General features: G+C 45.3%; 1 long non-coding RNA gene across 1 annotated transcript in view; it reads left to right on the plus strand.

The window, feature by feature from the left end:
* Positions 1 to 13758, plus strand: part of LOC140405773 (uncharacterized) — a 29071-nt gene that overhangs the window by 7346 nt on the left and 7967 nt on the right. The gene's annotated exons all lie outside the window — the stretch shown is intronic.

The raw sequence follows: 13758 nt of genomic DNA on the forward strand, positions 1-13758 counted from the left end.
TGACCAAATAAATATTGCAGCCGTTCTAGGTCGGCACCGGAGTTTGGCAACTAGAGGATTTTCACAGTAACTTCATTGCAGTGCTAATGTAAGCCTACTTGTGACAATAATAAAGATTATTTATTTATTATTGTTATTGGGTCCAGTCATCGGTACTGCATCAAACTGGTCGAGTTTCCCGATGTGCGGCATCTCCCGGAGTGTAGGCCCCTCCCCGGGCCTGAACAAAGTGGGCCGGTGATAGAATGCACTGAGTCTGTGGCAGCTCCCCTTCACCCTCATCGCCAGTGTAGCACCCAAACAGGAGAGACTACAAAAACACACAGTAGGGTAGAAATAAACAACAAGTTTATTACAGTAGACCTAAAACTACGAAGGAGTATAACTCCCCTCTCAGAAGGGCCACCCTTCCTGACCTGCACCCAGGTCAGAGTTTTTGTACTGTGTCGTTTTCCCTTGTTACGGCGAAAAGCCACCCCCAATTTCCAGGGGAGTCCATACTCGGCTGTGTAACGGGGAAATCAAATGGAGCACAGTCCTTGCCCCCCCCCCCCCCCAAGGAGGTTATAATAATCTCCCTACTTACAGCTTAGATCAAAGACAAATACAATATGAAATATATGAATCAAGATATTCATATTACTTCCCCCCTGCTTCTCGCATCTTCACCCCCACACCCTCTTGGCATTCATGTTTTGGTGAACCAGACCTGTTATCCACCAGCATTGGCATTTGTTATCCTTCAGGTGTTGCTCTAACAATCTGCATTCATCTGACACCTTTAACTTAAAAAAAATCCCAAGATGCTTCATGGAGTCATCTTCAGATTAAAAAAACAGTGCCAATCCACAAAAGAATTGTTTTTAGGGATGACCAAAAGTTTGGTTAAAGAGTTATGTTTTCAGAACCTTAATAGAGGAAAGGGTAGTTTACCCTTGTAAAGCTATGTTCCATCATAACAGCCTCACATTGTTTTATAAACAGAATTTATCTGTTTTATAAACAATTTATCTATAAAAAAGGAAATGCATGCATTTATGTGGACCTTTCACAAACTCAAGAGATCCTAGCTAATGATGTACCTTTGAAGTGTAGTCACTGTTGTACTGCAGGAAATTCAGCAGCCAATTTGCACACAGCAAGCTGTCACAAACAGCATTGAGAGTAACAAGAAACGTTTTAAGTGCTGGGTGAGGGAACAGTGTTAATCAATATACTGGGAGAATTTTCCTATACCGTGGAATTGTGCTTTGAATAGTGTTATGGGTCCGGGTTTATAGAACCCCAAAGTGTTTCATGGAGTTCAACCGACGCATAACTTTTAATAGATTGTGGTGTGGGAAGCACACGGCGTACTCTCCAGGTGTGATACAGCAGAAATGGACAAATAGTTTTTAAAACAAAACAATGTTTATTCTATGAACTCAAGTTAACCTTTTAAAAACAAACATTGAATATCTTAACACCCATTACTTCAAAGATAACCCCAAAAGACCACAACACTAAATAATCCTTCAAACTGTACCTTTAAACATCCTAAAGACTTCAAACCTTCAAAAATAAGAACACATTAGGTTACATTCAATATATTTATAGTCTTTGGATTGCAGACATCAACAGACCAGCTCTGTGTTTCTTCCTGCAGCTCACAGCAAAACACACAGACACTCCCAGCTGCGTTCTCAAACTGAAACTCAAAAAAGCAGAAGTGAGCTCAGCTCCCCCCACCGTCTGACATCACTTCCATAATTTGATCAGCTCTATTTCTTAAAGGTACATTGCTTAAACATCCATTTCTTAAAGGTACTCTCACATGACAATAGACTCAACATGTATCATATAAGGTTGAAGTCTATATTACGTCATGAATGAATTTTCCATTGGGGTGTAATTTCTTCTGTCATTAATCTGAGGGTAAATAGCTACACTATTAATGTACCTCATGCAAAGACTGTCCCAAATTAAGTGACCTGGGCTAATGTTTCGCAGAGTCTGGATGAGTGCGGCATTTAAAAGTGGTGGATGGAACCCAGCTATGGAAGTCCCACTCCCATTTCCAACAGATCCAATTTTTGCCGGCAGGGATAGTAGCGTCAATCAGACAGGAGGGACACCCAAACTCAGTCTTCACCTCCTTAGGTTTGACCATATTAAGTACCTCCAAGGACTTGCATCCAATTGTCTGGACATTTTCTTTGTTTCCATATGCTGTAGGCAACAAGGGATTGCTGCAAATAACCATGATTGTCTATGAACCACAGTTAAGAACTCCGTAGCCTGCTGCCTATTGGGAAATAGTTTTACAGCTCAATACTATCTCAACAATGAGGAACTTCACTTTGTACTTGACTAATAGATCAATATCGTGCCTTCCTCTTGAGGACATTAATGGTAAGCGACGCGGCAGGTTGTTACATGAGGATATGGGTTCAACGACAAGGAAAATTAGGAGAAAGGTTAAGAGGAAATATAACTTAGGAGAGGTTACTGATCGAGGTGTTAAGATTTAGATCAGAGGTAAAAAAAGCCAACATAAGTGTACTTTACCTGAATGCTCGTAGTATTCGGAATAAGGTAAATGAGTTGATGGTGCAGATCATCGTGAATGACTTTGATTTAGTGGCCATTACTGAAACATGGTTAAAGGATGGTCGCGACTGGGAGTTAAATATCCGAGGGTATCAAACTATTCGGAAGGACAGAGTGGATGGTAAGGGAGGTGGTGGAGCTCTGTTATTTAAGGATGACATCCGGGCAACAGTAAGGGATGACATCGGTGCTATGGAGGATAAGGTTGAATCCATTTGGGTGGAAATCAGGAATAGTAAGGCGAAAAAGTCACTGATAGGAGTAGTCTATAGGCCACCAAATAGTAACATTATGGTGGGGCAGGCAATAAACAAAGAAATAACTGATGCATGTAGAAATGGTACAGTAGTTATCATGGGGGATTTTAATCTACATGTCGATTGGTTTAACCAGGTCGGTCAAGGCAGCCTTGAGGAGGGGTTTATAGAATGTATCCGCGATAGCTTCCTAGAACAGTATGTAATGGAACGTACGAGGGAACAAGCGGTCCTAGATCTGGTCCTGTGTAATGAGACAGGATTGATTCAGGATCTCATAGTTAGGGATCCTCTCGGAAGGAGCGATCACAATATGGTGGAATTTAAAATACAGATGGAGGGTGAGAAGGTAAAATCAAGCAGTAGTGTTTTGTGCTTAAACAAAGGAGATTACAATGGGATGAGAGAAGAACTAGCTAAGGTAGACAGGGAGCAAAGACTTTATGGTGAAACAGTTGAGGACCAGTGGAGAACCTTCCAAGTGATTTTTCACAGTGCTTTTGTTATACCAACAAAAAGGAAGGACGGTAAAAAGGGAAAATCGACCGTGGATATCTAAGGAAATAAGGGAGAGTATCAAATTGAAGGAAAAAACATACAAAGTTGCAAAGATCAGTGGGAGACTAGAGGACTGGGAAATCTTTAGGGGGCAACAGAAAGCTACTTAAAAAGCTTTAAAGAAGAGTAAGATAGATTATGAGAGTAAACTTGCTCAGAATATAAAAACAGATAGTAAAAGTTTCTACAAATATATAAAACAAAAAAGGGTGGCTAAGGTAAATATTGGTCCTTTAGAGGATGAGAAGGGAGATTTAATAATGGGAGATGAGGAAATGGCTGAGGAACTGAACAGGTTTTTTGGGTCGGTCTTCACAGTGGAAGACACAAATAACATGCCAGTGACTGATGGAAATTAGGCTATGACAGGTGAGGACCTTGAGAGGATTGTTATCACCAAGGAGGTAGTGATGGGCAAGCTAATGGGGCTAAAGGTAGACCAGTCTCCTGGACCTGATGGAATGCATCCCAGAGTGCTAAAAGAGATGGCTAGGGAAATTGCAAATGCACTAGTGATAATTTACCAAAATTCACTAGACTCTGGGGTGGTCCCGGCGGATTGGAAATTAGCAAACGTGACACCACTGTTTAAAAAAGGAGGTAGGCAGAAAGCGGGTAATTATAGGCCAGTGAGCTTAACTTCGGTAGTAGGGAAGATGCTGGAATCTATCACCAAGGAAGAAATAGCGAGGCATCTGGATGGAAATTGTCCCATTGGGCAGGCGCAGCATGGGTTCATAAAGGGCAGATCGTGCCTAACTAATTTAGTGGAATTTTTTGAGGACATTAACAGTGCGGTAGATAACGGGGAGCCAATGGATGTGGTATATCTGGATTTCCAGAAAGCCTTTGACAAGGTGCCACACAAAAGGTTACTGCATAAGATAAAGATGCATGGCATTAAGGGGAAAGTAGTAGCATGGATAGAGGATTGGTTAATTAATAGAAAACAAAGAGTGGGGATTAATGGGTGTTTCTCTGGTTGGCAATCAGTAGCTAGTGGTGTCCCTCAGGGATCAGTGTTGGGCCCACAAATGTTCACAATTTACATAGATGATTTGGAGTTGGGGATCAAGGGTAATGTGTCCAAGTTTGCAGACGACACTAAGATAAGTGGTAAAGCAAAAAGTGCAGAGGATACTGGAAGTCTGCAGAAGGATTTGGATAGGCTAAGTGAATGGGCTAGGGTCTGGCAGATGGAATACAATGTTGACAAATGTGAGATTATCCATTTTGGTAGGAATAACAGCAAAAGGGATTATTATTTAAATGATAAAATATTAAAACATGCTGCTGTGCAGAGAGACCTGGGTGTGCTAGTGCATGAGTCGCAAAAAGTTGGTTTACAGGTGCAACAGGTGATTAAGAAGGCAAATGGAATTTTGTCCTTCATTGCTAGAGAGATGGAGTTTAAGACTAGGGAGGTTATGCTGCAATTGTATAAGGTGTTAGTGAGGCCACACCTGGAGTATTGTGTTCAGTTTTGGTCTCCTTACTTGAGAAAGGACGTACTGGCACTGGAGGGTGTGCAGAGGAGATTCACTAGGTTAATCCCAGAGCTGAAGGTGTTGGATTACGAGGAGCGGTTGAGTAGACTGGGACTGTACTCGTTGGAATTTAGAAGGATGAGGGGGGATCTTATAGAAACATATAAGATTATGAAGGGAATAGATAGGATAGATGCGGGCAGGTTGTTTCCACTGGCGGGTGAAAGCAGAACTAGGGGCATAGCCTCAAAATAAGGAGAAGTAAATTTAGGACTGAGTTTAGGAGGAACTTCTTCACCCAAAGGGTTGTGAATCTATGGAATTCCTTGCCCAGTGAAGCAGTAGAGGCTCCTTCATTAAATGTTTTTAAGATAAAGATAGATAGTTTTTTGAAGAATAAAGGGATTAAGGTTAATGGTGTTCGGGCCGGAAAGTGGAGCTGAGTCCACAAAAGATCAGCCATGATCTCATTGAATGGTGGAGCAGGCTCGAGGGGCCAGATGGCCTACTCCTGCTCCTAGTTCTTATGACACGGTATGGAAAGCAAAAATGGCTGAAGGCAACGGACAGCAAAAAAACTACTGCATAGGCTAGCTGCATTACTGAAGAACTAACCGTGCTCTTGACAAAGTTGTTCCAGTACAGTTACAATACTGGCATCTATCTTACAAATGTGCAAAATTGCCCAGGTACATCCTGCCCATAAAAGCAGGACAAATATAATCTGGCCAATTACAGCCTCATTAAACTAATTTCAATCATTGGCAAAGTGATGCAAGGTATTGATGACCGTGCTATCAAGCGGGGCACTCAGCAATAACATGGTCACCAATTATCAGTTTGAAACAAAAACAGAAAATCCTGGAAATACTCTGATTCTATTGGAAAATGAGATCAGTGTTTGTTTTTGATGACACAATGAGTTGAAGGGCCTTTTCTGTGCTGTAGGACTCTATGACTCAGCAGGTCTGGCAGCATATGTGGAGAGAGAAAATAGAGTTAATGTTTTGTTTCTGTATGTCTTCTTCAGCGTTAAAAAGACGTAGAAATGTGTTAGGTTATGTAGAAAACAAAGAGTGGGGATTAATGCGTGTTTCTCTGATTGGCAATCAGTAGTTAATGGTGTCCCTCTGGGATCAGTGTTGGGCCCACAATTGTTCACAATTTACACAGATGATTTGGAGTTGGGGGACCAAGTGCAATGTGTCCAAGTTTGCAGACGACACTTAAGATGAGTGGTGAAGCAAAAAGTGCAGAGGATACTGGAAGTCTGCAGAGGGATTTGGATAGTTTATGTGAATGGGCTAGGGTCTGGCAGATGGAATACAATGTTGACAAATGTGTGGTTATCCATTTTGGTAGGAATAACAAAAGGGATTATTATCTAAATGATAAAATATTTAAACATGCTGCTGTGCAGGGGGACCGGGGTGTCCTAGTGCATGAGTCGCAAAAAGTTGGTTTACAGGTGCACCAGGTGATTAAGAAGGCGAATGGAGTTTTGGCCTTCATTGCTAGAGGGATGGAGTTTAAGACAAGGGAGGTTATGCTGCAGTTGTATAAGGTGTTAGTGAGGCCACACCTGGAGTATTGTGTTCAGTTTAGGTCTCCTTACCTGAGAATGGATGTACTGGTGCTGGAGAGTGTGCAGAGGAGATTCATTAGGTTCACCCCAGAGTTGAGGGGGTTGGATTACGAGGAGAGGTTGGGTACACTGGGACTGTACTCGTTGGAATTTAGAAAGACGCGGGGGGGATCTTGTAGAAACATAAAATTATGAAGGGAATAGATAGGATAGATGCGGGGAGGTTGTTTCCACTGACGGATGAAAACGGAACTAGGGGGCATAGCCTTAAAATAAGGGGAAGTAGATTTAGGACTGAGTTGAGGAGGAACTTCTTCACCCAAAGGGTTGTGAATCTATGGAATTCCCTGCCCGGTGAGGCAATTGAGCCTCCTTCATTAAATGTTTTTAAGATAAACATAGATAGTTTTTTGAAGAATAAAGGAATAAAAGGTGGTGTTCAGGCGGGAAAGTGGAGCTGAGTCCACAAAAGGTCAGCCATGATCTCATTGAATGGCTGAGCAGGCTCAAAGGGCCAGGTGGCCTACTCCTGCTCCTAGTTCTTAAGTTCTTATGTACTGTATGAGGGGTAGAGCTGCTGGAACAGAGTAGGAGACCAGTAATTGGTGAGAACTAGGAGAGATTGCAACAGTGATGTGTATGTCAATAGGCAGAGTAAGTGTTAATGGTAGTTTAAGGTGCTCGCAGTTGCATCAAGGTAAGATATCAGAATGTGTTAATGGGAAAATAAAGGTCAGTGCTCAGTGAAAGCAAAACTTAAGAACAAGTGATAAATTGCCCAATGGAGAGAGTGTTTTTTTTTGCATTGGGATAAAAATGTGTGGGATATTTTAAAGTCTAGATGAAGGAGAAAGTGTTGCTGACTTTTGGTTGGCTCTTAAATGTTGCCCGTTGTATCTTTGCTTAATTTGCTCTGTTTCTATAACCTTTGCTTTAGAGTCGCCAGGTATCTTTATGATACCGCCACGAGGTTCAAGTTCAAGTACTGATCAATACCTCGACACACCAATTAGTAAGATTCAAATCAAAACACATTTATTATACACAGTCAATCACTACTCATGCATAAAACTCTACTTACTAGGCTATCATTAAAAGGCCTATACTTAGCTTGGAACTGGCCCACCAGGTCAGGGGAACAAATGGCCTTTCATTCGATTCTGAGTCTGCAGGATTCAAAAGCTGGTATGGACTGGTAGCTAGGAGCGCCTATCTCGTAGCGTGCGTTGACTGGAGACTTACTTGGTTGATGCGGCAGCTAGGCAGTTCACTGTCAAGGGTTGTTTCGAGCTGCTGAGTGACCCTGCCAAGAAGGACGATTTGAACTTGGGGACTCTACTTTATAGTCCCCAGGGGCTTCACGCCGCTCGGGGCGGACCACGTATCTGGTTCCAAGTGATTGGACTGCGTTCCGATCACTTGGATCGATTTCTCCAATACTGGAGCCGTTCCCTGATCTCTGGGCGGTCCCTAGGTGTCCGTTGGCCTTCCTTTGTCTTGGCTCCTGCTGGCGCCGAGGAGTCTGGCTTGGCCTTATTTACCTTAAATGTTTCCAATTGTTCCCGGGGATCGCTCATTAATATGCAGATGGCTGCTGGTTTCAGTGCTGTCTGGGTTTCTGCAAAGTCTAATACACAGGAGACTTTGCATCTGCTAGTTTTTGCCTGTGTTGGCTGAATTTCCCTGTAGTCTTTGCGGATCTCCATTTTAAGTCGGGAAGTGGCCAACCCAGGTGGCTACAAAAGGTCCTTCATTGTTGAATTCAATGTTGAGTCCTGAGGGCCGTAACCATAGAACCACAAAACCATAGAATCCCTATAGTGCAGAAGGAGACCATTCGGCCCATTGAGTGCATCGACCCTCTGAAAGAGGACCCTACCTAGGCACACTCCCTCACTGTATTCCCATAACCCTACCTAATCTGTACATCTTTGGACTGTGGGAGGAAACCGGAGGAAACTCAATATGTAGATAGACCGACTAGGAGGGAGGCCATATTGGATTTGGTGCTTGGCAATGAACCAGGTCAAATGTCTCGGTGGGAATGGATTTCGGTGACAGTGACCACAACTCCTTGACCTTTACCATAATCATGGAGAGGGATAGGAACAGACAGTATGGGAAGGTATTTAACTGGGGGAGGGGAAATTATACTGCTAATGGACAGGAGCTGAGGAGCATAAATTGGGAACCGATGTTCTTAGGGAAATGCACAACAGTAATGTGGGTGTTGTTTAAGGAGCACTTGCTGTGAGTGCTGGACAGTTTTGTCCCACTGATCAGGGAAGGTATGGTAAGGTGAAGAAGCCTTGGATGACAAGAGAAGTGGAGCTTCTAGTCAAGAGGAAGAAGGAAGCTTACGTAAGGTTGAGGAAGCAAGGATCTGGCACGGCTGTAGAGGGTTACAAGGTAGCCAGGAAGCAACTCAAAAAGGGACTTAGGAGAGCTAGAAGGGGGCACGAAAAAGCCTTGGCGGGAAAGATTAGGGAAAACCCCAAGGCGTTCTACACTTACTTGAGAAATAAGAGGATGATCAGTGAGAGTAGGGCCGATCAGGGATAGTGGAGGGAACTTGGGCCTAGAGTCTGAGGACGTAGAGGAGGCCCTAAATGAATATTTTGCTTCAGTATTCACTAGAGAGAGGGACAGTGTGAACCAGGTTAATAGGCTCGAACAGATTGATATTAAGAAGGAGGATGTGCTGGAAATTTTGAAAAGCATCAGGATAGATAAGTCCCCATGGCCAGACGGGACATGCCCAAGGTTACGATAGGAAGCGAGGGAGGGGATTGCTGCACCGTTGGCGATGATCTTTGCGTCCTCACTCTCCACTGGAGTAGTACCGGATGATTGGAGGGAGGTGAATGTTGTTCCCCTATTCAAGAAAGGGAATAGGGAAATCCCTGGGAATTACAGACCAGTCAGTCTTATGTCTGTGGCGAGCAAAATACTAGAAATGATTCTGAGAGATAAGATTTATGATTATTTAGAAAAACATAGTTTGATTAAAGATAGTCAGCATGGCTTTGTGGGGGGCAGGTCATGCCTCACAAGCCTCATTGAATTATTTGAGGATGTGACGAGACACATTGATGAAGGCCGGGCAGTGGATGTGGTGTATGGATTTCAGTAAGGCATTTGATAAGATTCCCCATGGTAGGCTCATTCAGAAAGTCAGGGGGCATGGGATACAGGAAAATATGGCTGTCTGGGTACCGAATTGGCTGGCCGAAAGAAGACAGCGAATGGTAGTGGATGCAAAGTAATCTACCTGGAGGTCAGTGAGCAGTGGTGTCCCGCAGGAATCTGTTCTGGGACCTCTGCTCTTTGTGGTTTTTATAAATGACTTGGACAAGGAAGTGGAAGGGTGGGTTAGTAAGTTTGCTGATGACACTAAGGTTGGTGGAGTTGTAGATAGTGTTGAGGGCTGTTGCAGGTTACAACTGGACATTGACAGGATGCAGAGTTGGCTGAGTGGTGGCAGATGGAGTTCAACCTAGATAAATGTGAAGTGATTCATTTGGAAGGTCAAATTTGAATGCTTAAAAAAGTGTTAAAGGCAGGATTCTAGGAAGTGTGGAGGAACAGAGGGATCTTGGGGTCTACATAGATCCCTCAAAGTTGCCACCCAGGTTGATATGGTTGTTGAGAAGGCGTATGGTGTGTTGGCTTTCATTAACAGGGGGATTGAGTTTAAGAGCCGCAAGGTTTTGTTGCAGCTTTATAAAACCCTGGTTAGACCACACTTAGAATATTGTGTCCAGTTCTGGTCGCCTCATTATGGGAAGGATGTGGATGCCTTGGAGAGGGTACAGAGGAGATTTACCAGGATGCTGCCTGGACTGGAAGACATGTTTTATGAAGAAAGGTTGAGGGAGCTCAGGCTTTTCTCACTGGAACGAAGAAGGAAGAGAGGTGACTTGATAGAGGTATACAAGGTGATGAGAGACATGGATAGAGTGGATAGCCAGAGACTTTTCCCCAGGGCGGTAATGGCTGTCATGAGGGGACATAATTTTAAGGTGATTGGAGGAAGGTATAGGGGCAATGTCAGAGGTCGATTCTTTACACAGAGAGTGGTGGGTGCGTGGAATGCACTGCTAGCGGAGGTTGTGGCAGAGACATTAGGGGCATTTAAGCGACTCTTGGGACAGGTACCTGGACAGCAGTAAATCAAAAGCGTGTTGGTTAGGTTGACGTTTGATTAGGATAAGTGGTCGGCACAGTATCCTGGGCCGAAGGGCCTTGCTGACCTGTACAGTTCTATGTTCTATAAACCCACACAGATACAGGGAGAACGAACAAACTCCACAGAGTCACCCAAGACTGGTATTGAACCCGGGTCCCTGGCACTGTGAGGCAGCAGTGCTAATCACTGTGCCAACATGCCTAATCGGGAGATGAGATGCTGCTCCTCCAGTTTGTGTTGGGCTTCAGAGCATCCGAGCAAGCCAAGAATGGGCATGGGAGCAAGATGCTGAGTTGAAATGGCAAGCAACAGGAAAGCTGGGGATCATGCTTGTGGGCAGAGCGAAGATGTTCCCCAAGTAGCTAGCCAGTCTACATTGTCTCCTCAATGTAGAGGAGGGGAGGCAGTGGCATAGTGGTACTGTCACTGGACTAAAAATCCAGAGAGCCAGAGTAATGCTCTGGGGACCCAGGTTTGAATCCCACCAGGGCAGATGATGGAATTTGAATTCAACAAAAAGAATCTAAAATTAAAACATGCAACCATTGTCCATTGTCGTAAAAACGCATCTGGTTCATTGATGTCCTTTAGGGAAGGAAATATGCCAACCTTACCTGGTCTGGCCTTCATGTGATTCCACATCCACAGCGATGTGGTTGACTATTAAATGCCTTCAGGGATAGGCAATAAATGAAATGAAATGAAAATCGCTTGTCACAAGTAGGCTTCAAACAAAGTTACTGTGAGATGCTCACATCCCATGAACAAATATAAAAAAAACATTGGGAACAGCAAGCACAGTAGACCAAATTGAAGAAGGTGCAAGTGAAATGTTGCTTCACCTGAAAGGTGCGTTTGGGTCCTTGAACAGTGAGAAGAGACAAGGTAAAGCTGCAGGTGTTTCACCTTCTGCGATTGCAAGGGAAGATGCCGTGGGACAGGGGTGAGGAGTTTGGGGGTGATGGAGGAATGGACCAGGGTGACACGGAGGGAGTGGTCCCATTGGAGGAACCCAAATGACCAGTTTGGGTTCTGCCAGGACCAATCGGCTCCAGACATTGTTGCAGCTTTGATCCAGACATGGACAAAAGAGTGGAATTCCAGAGGTTAGGTGAATCGAGAGTGACTGCTCTTCATCAAGGCAGCAATTGATAGAGTGTGGCATCAAAGAGCCCGAGCAAATTAAAGTCAATGGGAATCAGGGAAAAGCTCTCTATTAGTTGGAGCCATACCTAACACAAAGGTAGTTTTTGGAGACCAGTCATTTCAGCCTCAGGATACCCTGCAGGAATTCCTCAGGGTAGAGTCCTAGACCAAAAGTCCTTCAGTTACTTCATCAATAGCCTCACTCCATCATAAAGTCAGAGGTGATGATTGCACAGTATTCAGTACCATTTGCTACCCCTTAGATACTGAAGCAGTAATTGCATGCTGCAAGACCTGGGCAACATGCAGGCTTGGGCTGAAAGTGGCAAGTAAGATTTGTGCCACACAAGCACCATTGACCAGTAACTGAACTGGACCAGCTGTATAGATAATGTGGCTACAAGAGCAGATCAGAGGTTAAGAATTCTGTGGCGAGGGGGTGGTCAGAGGGGGAGAGGAGCATCGAGTGTCGCTTTATGCAGACGACCTGTTGCTGTATGTGGTAGATCCAGTGGAGGGGATGGTGGAGGTCATGCAGACTCTTAAGGGAGTTTGGGGAGTTTTCGGGCTATAATGTAGGGTAGAGTGAGCTTTTTGTAGTACAGTTAGGAGACCAGGAAAGGGGGATAGATGATCTACCGCTGAGGAGGGCGGAAAGTAGCTTTCGGTACCTGGGGATCCAAATAGCTAGGAGTTGGGGGGCCCTACATAAACTGAATCTGACGAGGCTGGTGGAGCAGATGGAGGAGGACTTCAAACGATGGGACATGTTGCCGCTCTCGCTGGCGGGTAGAGTGCAGTCGGTCAAAATGGTGGTCCTCCCGCGGTTTCTTTTTGTGTTCCAGTGCCTTCCAATTGTAATCACCAAGGCCTTTTTTAAGAGGGTAGGCAGGAGTATTATGGGTTTTGTGTGGGCGAATAAGACCCCGAGGGTAAGGAGAGGGTTTCTGGAGCGCAGTAGGGACCGAGGAGGGTTGGCGCTGCCGAATCTGGGCGGTTGCTTCTGGGCAGCAAATGTAGCGATGATCGTAAGTGGGTGATGGAGGGAGAGGGGGCGGCATGGAAGAGGTTGGAGATGGCGTCCTGCAAGGAAACGAGCCTGGGGGCGCTGGTGACGGCACCGCTGCCGCTCTCGCCGACAAGATACACCACGAGTCCGGTGGTGGCGGCAACGCTAAAGATCTGGGGCCAGTGGAGACGACACAGGGGTGCAATGGGAGCCTCGGTGTGGTCCCCGAACAGGGTTAACCATCGGTTTGTCCCAGGGAGGATGGACGGGGGGGTTTCAGAGCTGGCATCGAGCAGGGATTAGAAGAATGGGGGACCTGTTCATTGATGGGACGTTTGCGAGCCTAGGGGCACTGGAGGAGAAGTTTGGGCTACCCCCGGGTAATGCTTTCAGATACATGCAGGTGAGTGCGTTTGTGAGGCGACAGGTGAGGGAATTCCTGTTGCTCCCGGCACAGGAGATTCAAGACAGGGTGATCTCGGGTGTATGGGTCGGAGAGGGCAAGGTGTCGGCGATATACCAGGAGATGAAAGAAGAGGGGGAGGTGTTGGTAGAGGAGCTGAAGGGTAAATGGGAAGAGGAGCTGGGGGAGGAGATCGAGGAAGGTCTGTGGGCTGATGCCCTAGGTAGGGTTAATTGCTCCTCCTCGTGTGCCAGGCTCAGCCTGATACAATTTAAGGTGGTCCACAGAGCACACATGACGGGGGCGAGGCTGAGTAGGTTCTTTGGGGTAGAGGACAGGTGTGGGAGGTGCTCAGGAAGTCCAGCAAACCATATCCATATGTTTTGGTCATGCCCGGCACTGGAGGGGAGTGGTGGGAACAGTATCTAAGGTGGTGAAAGTCCAGGTCAAGCCAAGCTGGGGGCTAGCACTATTTGGAGTAGTGGACGAGCCGGGAGTGCAGGAGGCGAAAGAGGCCGGCATTCTGGCCTTTGCG

Source organism: Scyliorhinus torazame, chromosome 2, assembly GCF_047496885.1.
Source record: "Scyliorhinus torazame isolate Kashiwa2021f chromosome 2, sScyTor2.1, whole genome shotgun sequence".
In the NCBI taxonomy this organism is placed as follows: Eukaryota; Metazoa; Chordata; class Chondrichthyes; order Carcharhiniformes; family Scyliorhinidae; genus Scyliorhinus; species Scyliorhinus torazame.